This window comes from Xyrauchen texanus, chromosome 41 (assembly GCF_025860055.1).
Source record: "Xyrauchen texanus isolate HMW12.3.18 chromosome 41, RBS_HiC_50CHRs, whole genome shotgun sequence".
Classification (NCBI taxonomy): Eukaryota; Metazoa; Chordata; class Actinopteri; order Cypriniformes; family Catostomidae; genus Xyrauchen; species Xyrauchen texanus.
The window spans coordinates 7,888,395-7,905,146 of record NC_068316.1 but is presented as its reverse complement, the minus strand read 5'-3'; the positions used below and the strand labels follow the sequence as shown (position 1 = coordinate 7,905,146).

The 16,752-nt window shown below is 38.3% G+C and overlaps 1 pseudogene; it reads right to left on the bottom strand.

Moving 5' to 3' along the window:
- Positions 1 to 10,494: 10,494 nt before the first annotated feature.
- On the bottom strand, positions 10,495 to 16,432 carry LOC127634109 (holocytochrome c-type synthase-like; annotated as a pseudogene).
- Between the last annotated feature and the right edge of the window lie 320 nt (positions 16,433 to 16,752).

Below are 16,752 nucleotides of genomic sequence, written 5' to 3'. Positions count from 1 at the left end.
ACCCTCCTGACAGGGATCATCTATCAGAATTAGTGAGCAAAGGGCAACACTGCAAAAAGTTGCACAAGTGACGACTGTCACACCAAAGAATTCACACTCACACACATCTAAATGGTCCAACAGGTGTTGACGGCCGCCACCTTGCAGCTATTTCCTATGGATAGAAGCAGCATAAAAGTACAGCTCCTATTTACTTGAATGGGGAAAGACCAAAATCTCCCGAAAGATGGGCCAAGAATGCGATCAAAGGACATATTTCAATTCAGCAGTAAAATCTGACAACAAAGGTATCATAAATTGTGCTTTATTTAAATATTATTTAAGTTCACACTAGAAACGCTACTTTTAATAAAGGTCCTGTTAACTCGCATGCACACTCCCCAGTTGACTGACAGGTTATTTCTTCATCTAAAATGTGATTGGCTCTTTTAGCTGTAAGGCAGGACTTTCTTTTCTACATCTGCCATATTGGCTGTTCCAATTTCTCCCATTCTCTTAAATACAAGTGCTCCATTTCTCTTTTCCACTGTTTCTTATGCCCCCTGCAGTCACAAACCTTAACTACCCCAGCAGGGCAGATGCAGATGCAGAGTTTTATTCCTCCAAAACATCACTGTCTCTCCCTCTGAGCTGTACTGCCCGATATAATCTCATCTGAACGCTCTGGGAATTACAGGGTCAATATTTCTGGCCTAAATGCAATAGACCCAGGGCTGAGCCTGGGCATGCAAGGGCCTGGTGCCAACCAAACAAGAGGGCACAGCATGTGTCAGCCAAGAAATAGAGCTAGAGAGAGAGAGAGAGAGAGAGAGATAATACATTTCAAGAGCCAAGATAGATTTTTGTTGTAGCCTTGCATGAAAAAAGCAAACATCAATTTTCCATACAACTGTAACACACAAATCTCTGACAAGAAATAAACCAACAAAAAATTGCAAAGTGTAGTTTAGAAAGTAAAAACTAAAACCAAAAGAGACAATTAAGAAATGTGTATTTGAAAAGCTTAATCAAATTGCAAAGACAGTTCAGTTAATTTGCTGACAGAAGACACCATCACTTTGTGCAAGAGTGGAAGGCAGAAATAAACAATTCTAAAGGTTTATACACGGTCTGACAGTAAGTGTTATTTAAAGAAGTCCAATTAAGCATAATTCTCAACAGAATGTGTCAATCCACTCTCATTAATTTTAGTTTATATTTAAAACAGCCTTATGATTCAATGTGACACATTCACCCACTCATTCAGAAAGCAAGGACTTTTTTTTAAAGGGAAACGGTGTCCTCTAGTGGCTGGTACTTGGAACTACATCTCAATGACATGTGTAGTATCTTGGATTCAGAATCCTGAATATTCAATTTTACAAAATTGATATTCAGATTAGGAAGAGGCCGGGTACATGTGCACAGATGTTTTGCCCAATTATTGTTTCAGACTATAGTCTGCTGAACTGCAAGACATTAAGACGAGGTAAACAATTAGTGGAGGAACATGTTTCACTGTGAAAGAACTGCAATAACTCTGTACATATGCAACACCATTTAAAACTGAAGATGAAGAGACATTGTTATCCAATATATATATGTTTTTTTTAGAATACATTTTTGGGGCCATTAGTGCAGAAATCCAGATAATTATAAAGTTCCACTAAGTTTGACACATTTTGTCAAATTTATGAACAAGTTTATCTACTGTTTTATCATTTAAAACCTAAACAGCTTATTTTTGTTTAAGTTAAAAATATTTTACTTTCTTTTGGTCTATAAAATAAAGGCCTCTTAGTTTCACATTGTGTTATCCAATGCGAGAACATGCATTCATTAAGTGTGGCTTACATTTTGGGGCCATTAATGCAGAAATCCAGATAAATATAAAGTTCTCACAAAGTTTTTCTCACAACTCTTTTTAAAATACTTGATTCAGTATGATATGTTTTTAATGAGATTAAAGCTAATAATGTTCCACTAATGAAGCCAGAGAACAGAAAATGTGAACCTGATGAAAACCCTATACTCATTTTAAAATTGTAATGATTTCACTTTCAGCATGCAAAAAACACTTTATAAACCACCTTAATAACCACCTTACACTCACTGAGCACTTTATTGGGGACAACTGTGCACCTACATATTCATGCAAATCAGCCAATTCACATCAACCATCAGAATGGGGAAAGAATTTGATTTTAGTGATTTCGACCATGGTGCCAGACAGGCTGGTTTGAATATTTCTGTAACTGATGATCTCCTGGGACTTTCACATGCAACAGTCTCTAGAGTTTACTCAGAATGGTGCTAAAAACAAAAAAACATCCAGTGAGCCGCAGTTCTGTGGAAGGAAACACCTTGTTGATGAGAGAGGTCAATGGGACTGGTTGGAGCTGACAGAAAGGCAACGGGAACTCAGATAAACACTCTGTATAATTGTAGTGAGCAGAATAGCATATCAGAACGCACAACATGTCAAACCTTGAGGCAGATGGGCTACAACAGCAGCAGACCATGTGGGGAACATTATTAGGACCATAGGGTTTCTAATAAAGTGCTCAGTGAGTATACACCACATTTTAAAGGCCATCCATTAATGGTACTTTGACAGATTATGGTCTATGGGATTATTCTGGTTTATGACTGTCCACTGTGCAAAAACTGTAAATCCGATCAGTTAGAAAAGACATAGTACACCAAGTCAGAACAGTCTGATGGACTGTGCCGAGTTTGGTGGATGTCTCTGCTACAAAAAAAATACAGATAAACCAGCAAGCAATTCCCATGCTGGTCTAAGCTGGTTTGTGATGGCTTATGCTGGTTTAGTGCTTGTCTAGAAGCTGATTGACCAGCATCCCATGCTGGGGCACCAGCACCCAAAACACAACAATAGATGGTGACCTTCAGCTTAGGTGGCTTGAAAACTCTAGGAGGAGTTAAGCTCCTTTCACACATGCAGCTACATTATTGTCACTAGTAACTAGTCTCTGTACTGTGAAGTTGGTAGTGGGCTGAAACACACTGCTGTCGATCTAACATTATTGGTGGACTGCGCATCCCTGCTGAAAAGACTAGCATTGCTGGTCACCAGCTTATGTTGTGTTTTGAGTACTGGTCCCCCAGCATGGAATGCTGGTGTGATGGTGTGCCCATCAGGCTTTTAAACTAGCTTAACCAGATTCATTAAAAAGACCAAGCTGGTCAATCAGCTTCACCAGCAAGGTTTTTCTGGTAAAAAAGCATGGATATGTTGGTCCACCAGCTAGACCAGCACTAACCAGTATAAACCAGCCTAGACCAGCATGGGAATTTCATGCTGGTTAAGCTGTTTTTTTCAGCAGGGATCTGGCTGTATATTTATCACAGATGAGGGATATTGCCAGTAAAACGAAGATATCATTTTAATTTAACAAATTAGTATTAGCTTTCTTGTTGCTATAAATGTGCATTCTTCAGTGGAGAGTGTTTTATATAAACTACAGCAGTGCATACAATCATTAACCAGATGATGAACGATCTATGAATATACGATATTTACGAATCAAACTCACTGTGCATAGAATTTCTGAAACGTCATTCTAATCTGATGAGGAATCTGTTTTCTTGTCACTAAAAATGAACATTCTGCAATGAAGCATGATTTACTATGAACTGCAGCAGTGCTCATTGCATCATATAATTAACAAGATAAACGATATATCCTTATATGAATTAAACTTACTCAGACTGACAACAGTTTCTTTTCCAGGCATCATTTTTATTTTTACAGACAAATCATATAGAACTGTGAAAAATGCTACCAGAATCTTAAGCTTCTCCTCCATCTTTGTCTACACTTGACGGCATTATCTCACAGGAGACAGATGGTGTGAGCTTCACTGACTCTGTTTTCACTCCTATTGGTTGTTGCTGCCGAAAGTTGGAACTAATTTGCATAAAGTTAAACTTTCTCAACTTTCCAAGTAGGTGTAGCTGCAGGCTGGAAATCTCCAAATGGGGGCAAAAGCATTTTAAAGGCCCCATGAAATTGCTTGGCGAGCAGAGTTTTCTATCCTGTGTTGACATACTTCCTCTTGAAACAAGAGGTTTAGAATTTTTGGGGGAGTTACTCCAGAAGGAAGCAGGGTTACTCCAAAACAGGGTTGCACCAAGTCCAAAAGAGGGCGTCACTTTCACTCACGTTTAAGGAAAGGGTTAAGGTTAGGGGCTCCCTATATCTTTACTGATTGTTAGGAGCCCCTGACCCTTTTTGGAGCTCTGCGTGCAGCTATATCCTTCTCCAAATTACCAAGTTGGTATAGCAGCAGGCCGGAGACCTCCAAATGGGGTCGAAAGCATTTTAAAGACCCCATTAAATTGCTAGGTAAGTAGAGTTTTCTTTCCTGTGTTGACATACTTGCTCTTGAAACAAGAGTTTTCACATTTTTTGTCCTTCTTGGGCATATCGAAGGGCTTGTCCCTTTTTTAATGCCATGATCCATGCCATGAACCATGATTTGCTACTAGCTAGTTGGTTACAGGTGGTATTAGGGGGAGGGACATCCACATTCTAGAGAATATTTGATTGGACAAAAACCTATCTATGGCAAGATGAGTCATAAATATTTTTGTACTATTTTACGAGAGGAGACTGTAAATTTAAATGCATATATCTCTTATCATAAGTACATTTTGTCATCATGTAAGAGTACACTAGATGGCCTCAAAGCTAACAGACATGTACAAAAAGTCACAAAACTAACTTTTTATTATTTGTATTATCTAACAAACTACATACTTCATCTAATTCTAGTCCTTTTAACGCTTGTGATGCCAAAAAAGGGTTCATTCGGAGTTTAAAATCTTTCCAGGAACACGGCATCCATTCGGCATCCCAGAATCCCACCTACTGACATGCTGCAGGGCATCCATTTATGTACTGTAACTCCTGATTACAGTAATCTCCACACTGTCTCTATCTCTTAAACACTCTGTTATTATTAAAGACCTACAGAGATAATAGCAGTCGTGCTTGAAAATGGCTGTGCGTACATCCCTCCTCCCAGGGGCCACTGGGGCCCCTAACCTGAGAGAGCAAGAGAGACAGAGAGAATAAGAATCTAACCACCTCACTTGTCTTCGGTGGTCATATATCTCTCTGTCTATCTGACCCAGTCCCTGTTGAATAAGGTCAGAGATCACTTCAGCTGATTTATCACAGCTAAAGAGCTGATATCTGGAAATTGGGAGGGGGAGGTGAGCAATCTTCAGTTTCCTTTTCCTTAGAGCACAGGCCTCCCGTGGCCCCAAAATCCAGCCCAATCTGGCAGGTCAGTAGCAGGTTTATCTATCTAATGAATCCAACCTAAGCCTGCATACATAGGTAGCCTCACAGGTCACCAGGCAGTAATTTGATAAAAGATCATCATCTAAAGCTATTAGCACTCATGGCCAGATAGAAGCGCAATGGTCGGCCATTACAATGAGATGGGTGTAATTAATCCACTGTGCTCTTTAGACACCCAAAAGAGCTCATTTTAATTCAACATCAAGAATTAATTTCCACTAAAACACATTGCAGAAAAGCAAAGGACTCTGCGATTAGAGTTATGGTTAATATGGAGACCAATGGATCCAAAACTTTTTCTTCCTTCATAGTTTAAACTGCCACATACTGTATGTGAAATAATTTTGTAGTGCTCAAAATATCTGAACAAACTGACTTATACAATCAGACGTAATATAGTGAAAAATAGACCCAATTGCAGGGACTTTTAACACTAAAATATATTAAAAATATATAAAAAATATATTAAGGCATTAAGGCAGATAGTCTATAACATCAAATTACCGATCTCTTTAATATCTCCCTTATTTCTCCAAGACAGCATTGACGTTAAATGGAGACAACATAGTCTCATGAGAACTCATCACAATACTAAGAGTTAGCGAATTCATACAATCTCATTGGTGGGTGTATAACTTGAATGAATTGGTGCGAATTCGCCACCTCGTACTATTGTGACGCATTCGTGTGTGATCGGGATGAATGGAGATCACATGGATAGATTTGCTGCTCTTTCCTGCTTCTCTGATTTTTCTCCTGAGAATTTCACATGTGTCCACATTAATTTAAACAGAATAACATCTTATTCGTGAGTAATTTTGGGAGAAACATCTGAAACAAAGTTGATATGTAAATGAGTAACTGAGATCTCCAATAAGTATCTTGAGCTTTGAAAGAGCAACTTACATGCTTACATCTACAGGACATCATGCCGCAAGCTCATCTCTGTTTCAGAAATGTGCACGGAATCATGGGAGGTGTTGGGGCTCCAAATGCTTGGTTGAATTTAATTGCTTCAACAACTATAATTAAGTGTAGAAGGTGAGGAGCATGTTTTTGTTTGGATCTGCAATGAGGCATTAATCCAATTGTGATGATGGGAGAAAATAAGGTCACAATGGTGCAAACAAAGACACAAAACAATTATTCTACAGCTGCTGATATTTCATCTTGTCTCACTATGATAAGAACCACACAAACTCACAGAGGCTCGGTGAAGAGGGGACGAGTGTATTGATCTGGGCGTAGCGAGAGGGAGCTGGTCTGATGACTGCAGTAGTCATTATGCATGGACTGGTTTCCCCTTGCACTTATTAAACCGGTTTGTTTTCTACCCGTTTCCATCAGAGCTCATTAAAAACAATGCAGATGGCCTGCCTATCTCAGCTTGCTGGTTGACTGCTCTATAAAAGTCAAGAACTCATCACTTTCAGTGGTGTGATAAGCTCACAGCACAAATTGAAACTGGTTTGATTAGGCCTTGTGGAAGCCCCTCGCCCTCTTTCTATTTCCAGTGGGATGTGTTCCAAATCTCCCTTAGGAAAATCTGCGATGGATCCATGCCAGTCCTTTGGCCACAGACTAGTAAGGTCATTCCACAACATGACCTATGAAGCAGGCTCACAAATACTCACACACTTTCATGACTAACTAACAGTGTGAGGTCCAGTTATAGTGCCTAATTTATTCAAAAGCCCTCTGGCGGTGTGCTGGGTGCATAAATTATTGGAGGTGAGAAAGCCATACAACCTTGTTCCTGAATGTTCCTGATGTCTTTGGATTTCTTCAGCTTAAGGGTGGCTACATCAAGACAGATTTGATGTCAAGGAATGATATCTATTTTTGTCTTGTAAAAATATCTAAGGCCACATCCACACTAATACGGTTTTATCTAAAAACGTTGCACTCTCATCCACAGTAGAACGGCATTTTCCTCCATTGGCAAAAACTGAGGACACATTCAAGCAAATCCGATTTCGTTTGAAAACGTTTTGATATGTTTACGGCTCTTATCAACACATGGACACTGTTTTCCTCCACCCAAAACAGAGACTTCCGAAAGTGCTCTCCATAACCGCAGACTTTTCAAAAACGGTCCGACAAATCATCCACCAGAAATCCAAAAGTTTCTTTTATGGGGAGTGGCCAGATTTTTTTTTCTCCATGACACATGCATTACTTTGATCAGTACCGCCACTCCCTATACGCATATGACACAGTCTGTGTAGGGCACCAACTCTCTGGGGGGGCACCATCTCACCCTAGGGGGGACATCAGAAACTCAACCGGCTGCTGTTTCTCGCAGAACACAGATGATCACCTGGAAGCTCGCACCATGCCTCGCAACACCCGTCCCCGTGGAACTTTGAGCAGGTGAGGATTTAGGCATGGGCGACATGGGCAGTCGCCCAGGGCGGAACGTTTCTCCTTAAGTTATAGCACAATACAGGGCATATACCTACTTGATAAATATCCAGTGGCCACAAAATATAGTTGGACACTTAAGCGACACTTAAAGATATATGAATGTCATGCATTAGTTAAGAAAATATCTTTGAATACATTAGATAAGAAAATATCTAACCAATTGACATGTAAAGAAAGACTGCACAAGCACATTTTAAAAAGCAAAACATTTCAGTTTTGTGAATTTCTCAGAATCTAAAATAGATACGCTTTTAAAAATTGAGACCAATGTTTTTGAAAACTTTCTGGTTTTCAACCATTAATGAAACATGTCCAAATGTATTATGCTGAGCAACCTCTGTGGTTACATTTGCATTAACAATCATATTTCAAAAGGAAGTTGGAACATCATAATTTTGAGTAATTTGAATTAATTGGGGTTGAAATGGATGCAGTTAACAACTGACATTGCAGCAAAAAAACGTTTTAAACATCCACTTACGCCATGGACTACCAGTGCCCTGCTAGCTTGAAAGTCTACTTCTCTTTCAATCAGTTACTTCAAGTAATTAATGTTACAGTTCTGGAATCTCAGCAAAGCCTGGTTTATGTACTTGGCACAGCTGGACATCTTTTGGTATGTAAATGAAACAGACTGTGTGAATTGCAGGGGGCTTGAATGCCCCCACCAGACTCAACTGCCACAGGCTGTTTGTATATCTGCTTTCTGCTCTACAAGGGCTTTTCTGGTTCTTTGCCAGAACGGAAGCCCTGAGGAAAACCACATACAGTATCTCTGTAACCACACACATACATTATTAATGGCCTGTTTTCAAAAGAACAATGCATGTAAATCGGATGCACTGGACCCCCAAATATAGCGTAATTATAATCTAAACATGAGATCAGGCACAGTTGAAACAGCCTTTAAAGGAATTGTTAACCAAAAAATGAAAAGCTCTTATCATTTACTGACTTTCATGCCAATTTATTTATTTTTATTTATTTATTTTTGCATGAAGAGCACTTTTACAAGACTATTAGTGAAGAGTACATTCATAAAGCACTTTCATGCTCCTTTAGAGTGCCCACAAGAGATCTGTCCTTCGAGGGGAGAAGGGCATAGGGATGATCACTTTCAATTGGAATTCGTCCACTGTGAGGTTTCTTGCTATTCATATAGATTCATATTCTTTTACTTTGGACATATTAGGAAACATTAGCAGTTTTGTTTACAAATTAGTCTGCAAAACCTGGAGGAAGCTATCCGTTGGCATTCCCATTCACCTAAAAAGAAGTTCCTCAGCTGGCGCAGGTTATCCCCGGAAGTAGGACCGGAAGTATGTGGACCGGAAGTTTCACTGCTGGAAGGGGACGCAACTCGAAGGGTCGATTCAAACCATTTTAGAGCTCCTTGTTTCAAACGAAGTAAGCTAAATCCCTTCACGAAGGGCCCTGAGATGTTTATACAAAGCCCTTTAAACCCAGTGAGAAATATTCCTTAATTATATATTTTTATATGTTTGTCTATACTAAGCGCCACAGGAAGAGACACAGAATTTTCACAGCTATTTAATAATTAATTTAGCCATTATGTTATCAAGGTATGTCATTATCATTCAAAAGTATGGTGAAATAAAGCCAATTGAATTTTTAAGGGAATGGCGTCACCTGCTGGTGGCAATATAAACAGTGATCCTTACTTCTCATTCTTGACAGATGGGTAGCTGAAAGCTTACAATTAAGCAAATCATGGAAACATGTACACTGATACTGACTATGCAAAATTAGTTGGAACAGGACAGATTTACAAATAATCAGCGAGCCGTTCATGTTTCATAGCCAGATACAATTTATTTATTTGAGTAATCAGAGGATAAAAGTCTTTATAAAACACTCACTCATAGAGATCACAGATATCAGCACTTTAGTATATACACAGACAGACATTTCTGCTAAATAAATAAACCCAGAAAGAGTTTGCAAGAAATTACATCATTTCAGAGCTGAAACTGTTACAGTTGGCAAGGTGAATATGGGAGGAAAGAGGACTAATTAAAAAAAGAAATATGATATCATATGCTTCATTGCATGAGGCTGATCAATTCACATTCATATGCTTAAAAAAATGCAGAGACCACTGAACCATTTTCACTGAGCTACAAACGTATAACAGCTGCCAAATCTTTTTCTACACTTCCTCTAAAACACTCAATGGCCAGGCTTTGAAAGAAAACAACCACCAGATATGTTTAACCTCTCGGTAAGATCAGATCAGATCAGTGGTTGTTTCAATTTAAAAGCATTCATTTAAGAAGCAAATAAAATGCTTGTGGTTCTCTGAATTAGAACATTTATGACCAAGAATTCATTGTTATTCCATTGCTGTGTAATAATTTGCACTGATTTGAAGCTTGAAAAAAATGAATACAACAGACAACTCTCCAGTAAACCTTTAAAGCCAGATATATCACAAACAACTAATGTGAGCAAGTGTTTACATAAGACTCTACCTAAGGAGATACTAGTATGTTGGTACATATGACATTTTTCTGTGACGTTTTATATCTGTACAGCAAGGTTAAAACTGTGTAAAGATGAATTCTACAATGTCCAAAACCGCCTCCAGAGAATCAATGGCTGGACGCACAACCAGGAGTCGTGTCTGTCGTAAGGTAATTTATCTACAGAAATAAAATTGGGAGGGAAATCAAGCACTCTTTAGCTTAAAAACAGTTAGCGGCACACATTGATCACAAGATACACATTCAATGATCTCACCCCATCCAGTGTCGTATTCTGGCTCTTGGAGAAAACTCTTTTGCTTTGCCCTCAAATCTTCAGAGATGGACCACATGGACATTCGCTATCGAAAACAAAATATGGAAAAATACATTAAACGGTAGGACTGCAGTATCATTCTGCCAGTGACCATCAAATAAACAGAAGGCGACCGACACAATATTATCACCTCGTTTTGGGAGTAATCAACAGTGAAGAAAATCTTGACAAGCTCAAAACAATTCTGTTTTTGTGAGTCAGAGAGATGATGATTCAGCTTTTATGTAATTAAATTGCGTTTGGCATTACAATCGCTTAGTCTCCATTATTTATTTCTTCTCTTAACAACATAAACATTGCAATGGAACACTTTTTATACAGTATGGATCACTGTGGGATAACGCTTCCATCATAAAGGAATTCCGATCATTGGCTATATGAGAATGGAAGTTCTATTGTATCTTGCCTGGCATGTAGTGCTTCCCATTTCAGGATTTCCTGCCAGGATTGATCATTGTTATGATTGTGGGTTTGGATTACGTTGGACATGTCTACAGGAGCAAGATTATCATCCTTCTAGCACCACCTAAAAAAAAAAAACTATTACAATTGGTTTCTTGTAACAGAGGATCTTGAGTTTTATTCAAGATAATTTTTTCATAGAAGCCTGATGTTCTCTATTTAGTGCCTAAGATCTCTTTTTGTGTTCCATGGAAAAAGTCAGTCATACAGTTTGAAACAACATAAGGGTGAGAGAATAATGAAAATGAGCTATCCTTTGAAATGGCAATGAGAATACAGGCCACAAATTTAGTCATTTTGGGATGCAGTAATGCAAAGTGTTATGAGATTTTCATGGGATTGGGCTGAACTGTTTTTTTCCATGTATGCGTTCTCTTTCTTGACACTGGAGACAAAATGTACAGTGTTTTTTCAATAGTAATCAAGTTACAGCACTCCCAGTCTTCCTGAAACTTAGCCAAATAAGATATCAGCTCATTTATGAGGCAAACAAATAATGTATATGGTCTAATTAGAGCTCTATTCTCTAAAACATGAACAAAGGTGTCATCACCGGTTGTAGAATGTATTTCGGATTTAGAAACAAGTATTGTTGATGGGTGGAAAAACTAGCAATTTATGTTTACATACCCAATTATAATCGAGCTACAGCGGGTTTTTGCATTGTGAGGCTACAGTCTTCTGTCTATCTGTCTGCCCAAGTATACATGGCACAATGCAAAAGCGAGTATTTGAATGAAGGTCGACAGCTGAGAAAGCGCTGGTAATACATGCCGAGCTTCACCTTTGTCTTTCAGGCATGTGCACAGCGCTACAGGCTAGGGCTGTCAACAGGGTTGAAAACCAAATAAAAATGTTTCATTTAAATATGAACAAAATCCTAATTAAATTAAAATGTTAAAACCATTATTTCAGATTGGGAAAATGTAGCTGCAAGACATCTGATTTTTAAATCGACATTGTCTCCCATGACCACAAGACGGTGGAATGAATCAATATAAACCAAAAAGCATGTGTTACAGCAATGTTTATTGCAAAGAACTTATCTGGCAGTTAACAAAAATGCGTAATATGTATGCATCATGTCAGTTTAGCATTTTATTAGACTGGTCAGTCTTTAAACAGCCCGCAAGTCATCATCAGTGCTTGTCACACATCCAAAATTTGAACACATATTTTAGCATTCAAATGTGCATTTTTACCTTAAATTTAACAAATATTCACATTTCGAAATTTTATTTGACAGCCTTACTATGGGCAATTATGGTCCAATTAGTGTATGCATGCTGGACAAAGCAGAGCAACAATCGCATTATCTAGGTCTGTTAGTCCAACTTAACAAAAATGAGTACAGTACAATTTAAGTCAAACTAAAGGGTTTACATGGCATTTTAAAAACACAGATATTTTTTTAGTCCAACTTTTCAAACTTTTTAAAGTGCATGTAAACATACTGACTGTCCCATAAAATATATAGGTCTACCCCAGCAAAAACTCACCCCTTCCGCAGCATGGCATTCCAAAACATCTGTTCAGAAGGATAGACCCAGTTCTTTTCTGTGCCTGATCGAGGGATTTTCGACTCCTTTCTTTTCACAGACAGAGGGAAGGGCTGGTCAGGGGCAGGCATCTGGTTTGGAGGAGGCATCTGTAGGACACATGAAAGCAGAACATTAATGCACATTATCAGAAAAATCATAAAGAAGGATTTTAGGGATGTGCCGATATTTATCAGCCAATTATTGACCAAATTAATAATTATCAACACACTTTATAAAAACTCTGGATTCAAATGCACAATCCAGAAATAATGATAAGGGTTAGCACTCCTCAGAACATGTAACATTTAATTTGTAATCATCCCCCTTCTCACACTGAAGAAAAACATTACAGACGTGACAGTTGTGAAAGCTTACCTACATACAGTGCACCTGGAAAGTATTCACAGCGCTTCACTTTTTCCACATTTTGTTGTTACAGCCTTATTCCAAAATTGATTAAATTCATTATCTTCCTCAAAATTCTACAAACAATAACCTATAATGACAATGTGAAAAGTTTGTTTGAAATCTTTGCAAATTTATTTAAAATAAAAAACGAAACAAATTAAAAATAAATCACATGTACATAAGTATTCACAGCCTTTGCCATGACACTCAAAATTGAGCTCAGGTGCATCCTGTTTCCACTGATCATGCTTGAGATGTTTCTACAACTTGATTGGAGTCCACCTGTGGTAAATTCAGTTGATTTGATTTTTTTTTTTTTTTGGAGTTTGACAAAAGGCACCTGAAGGACTCTCAGACCATGAGAAACAAAATTCTCTGGTCTGATGAAACAAAGATTGAACTCTTTGGTCTGAATGGCAAGCGTCATGGCTGGAGGAAACCAGATACCACTCATCACCTGGCCAATACCATCCCTACAGTGAAGCATGGTGGTAGCAGCATCATGCGGCAGGACTTGGGAGACTAGTCAGGATCGAGGGAAAGATGAATGCAGCAATGTACAGAGACATCCTTGATGAAAACCTGCTCCAGAGTGCTCTGGACCTCAGACTGGGGTGAAGGTTCATCTTCCAACAGGACAATGACCCTAAGCACACAGCCAAGATAACAAAAGAGTGGCTACGGGACAACTCTGTGAATGTCCTTGAGTAGCCCAGCCAGAGCCCAGACTTGAACCCGATTGAACTTCTCTGGAGAGACCTGAAAATGGCTGTGCACCGACGCTCCCCATACAACCTGATGGAGCTTGAGAGGTCCTGCAAAGAAGAATGGGAGAAACTGCCCAAAAATAGGTGTGCCAAGCTTGTAGCATCACACACAAAAATACTTGAGGCTGTAATTGGTGCCAAAGGTGCTTCAACAAAGTATTGAGCAAAGGCTGTGAATACTTATGTACATGAGAATTTTAATTTTTTATTTGTAATAAATTTGCAAAGATTTCAAACAAACTTCTTTCACGTTGTCATAATGGGGTATTGTTTGTAGAATTTTGAGGAAAATAATGAATTTAATCCATTTTGGAATAAGGCTGTAACATAACAAAATGTGGAAAAAGTGAAGTGCTGTGAATACTTTCTGGATGCACTCTATTATGAAGTAAAACAAAACGCTTTAAGTGTTGACATTGGTATGGTATCCATTAAGGGTGCACAACTGATTGAGTTAAGACTGAAATTGCAATATGGTCTTGCATGATAACTTTTAAACTTTTTTTCCAAATAGGTTGCATTCAGCCAAGGAGCGTTTCAGTCAGCCCTGTGTAAGCAAGCGGCACCCTCTAGCGGTCTGGATGGTATTATACATTCGATAGAACTTAAAAGGGAATTTTGCTCCTTTGGCAACTTTTTAATTTTCCATGATGTGGTTAACATTTCTGTGGAATTTCCCAACATATGCATAATATGAATTTGTGATGTTCTATTATATACAGTACAAACATTTAAAATGTTCTGTTATTTTAAACTGCAAAAACAAAAGTGCAAAAAGTTTTAGATGTACAAAATAACTTTTTTTCCCATCAGTCCTCATGCTATGATATTTAGTTATTTTTCATCATTTACCTAAGTCTCATGTCGATACAAACCTGTATGACTTATTTTCTTCAGTGGAACGCTTCCATGGACAGCCTCAGTCACCATTCACTTAAGTTTTATTGTATGGGAATGAGCAGAGTCAACCTACTTAAGAAGAAAGAACCTCACACATGCCTAATGACATGAAGGTGGGTAAAGAATTACATAATTGTAATTTTTCGGTGGGTGAACTATCCCTTTAAGAGTCTGCAAAAAGCACCATTTACCATGTTTGTGGGATCGATGGCTCCATCAGCAGCTCTCATGGGACATTGGACCAACTCATACGCTCTGTCCTGATGCACTGGTCCGGCCGGTGCCGTCTGAGCCTGATGCATTGGGCACTCGGGCAGCTGAGAGCCTGGGTTTACATTGACTAATTATTATTACATAAATCCACATTTGATATCATCATGCTCAATTTAATAGATGGTGCATGACTCAGTTTTGGGGGGGATCTTGATGCATGGGACATCCGGGGGGTGTGGTCACCCCACCAAAATGTGGAGCTGCCATTGCAGCCTCTGCCCTAACGGTGGTGGCAGGACCAGACAATGAAAACTTTTCCGTTGCTTCTCCATCCGGATCAGACTCTGGGTCAAACTGAAACGCTTGAACGACTGCGTGTCTAAGTGCCATTGCAATATATCCAATGTAAACATGCATGGTACCGTTGCTGCAAGCTGGTCAAGACCACACCCACACTACACCTTGCCCCGCCTTTCGCCTCCTCATTAGCATTTAAAGCTACAGACACCGAAACGGCACGTCTGAAGGAAAGCTCATTATGGGTTGGCTTGTAGTGGCTATAATTCTGTACCAAGGCTGAATTTTGTAAAAGAGATTTCAGATACAGTACTAGGGACCACTAAGGCCTATATCAAAGCCTACAAAAAGAAGCATGTCAGGGGACCTTCAAAGTGTCAGAGGAACCCCTGAAAAAAGCAAGCATGCACACCGATCATGAAGATCAAGAGCATCAAGATGGTCTGACTGTGTGTTATCCGATTCACTATTTTTGATCTAAAGGCTTCTGGTTAAATGGTTAAAATTAGTTTTATAAACAGTTCTTAGCAAAAATAAAAATGAGATAAGATAGGGGAGGAAAAGCAGCCAGCAAATGTACAGCATAAATGGAAACTTGTTCAATGCTGTTTAAAAAGCATCCCTGGATCATGCCATTATTTGAGAGAATGATAGTTTTGATTACTTTCATTTTTAGTCACATCATAATTTCCATCCTTCCACTATGTAATTTCATGGTTTTGAAAACTTTAATATTATTCTAAAAAGCAATAATAATGGATGAGCAAGTGTTTCCAAACCTCTGACCAAAATATGACTACTTATGGTTTATTTGAAGTATCTGACCAAAAATTTGCAGACTAAACTGTCCTTTCTTACTTTCATTAAAGCACCAATCTGTTGAATGAGAATGGTCTTAAAGGGCAAAAATATATATTGTAATTGAGAGTACTTCTTCCAACAAACAATCTATTTAATTCTAATCTAAAAAAGTATCAAATATATTTACAAATGTCAGGCTTTTAACAATCCTGACACTTGAGAGTTACAAGAGACGTGTGTATCATCATCCATGCATTTAAACAAGTCATGGAAGGCAGTAAGCAAGTACACACAAAAAAAAATGTCATTGAATAACAGACACATGTTCATTTATTCTGTTAACAGATACTTTAAAACAGATTTTTATATCTGACTGAAGGTTTGACAAATTAGTTTTACTCACCTCTCTGTATCTGTTGTAACTGTTGGACGCACCACAACGTCAACGTGCAATGCTGTTTCCGGTCACCCAGGACGCACAGTGAATAGGGGCGGGGCGATAGCGTAGATCATGAATATTGATTAGATTGGGCAAGTGTTGCATGATAACATGTAAATATATGCGTTAATGTGGGTTTTTTTATTTTTTTGCATTCGGATTTAATAAAACATTGCAAATAGCCTATACTTTATTATATATATATATATATATATATATATATATATATATATATATATATATATATTAGTTTACTTTAAAATGTTTGACCTGTTGTATTATTTTTTATAGTGCAAATTACATATATATATATATATATATATATATATATATAGTAGTTAAGCTCAATCGACAGCATTTGTGGCA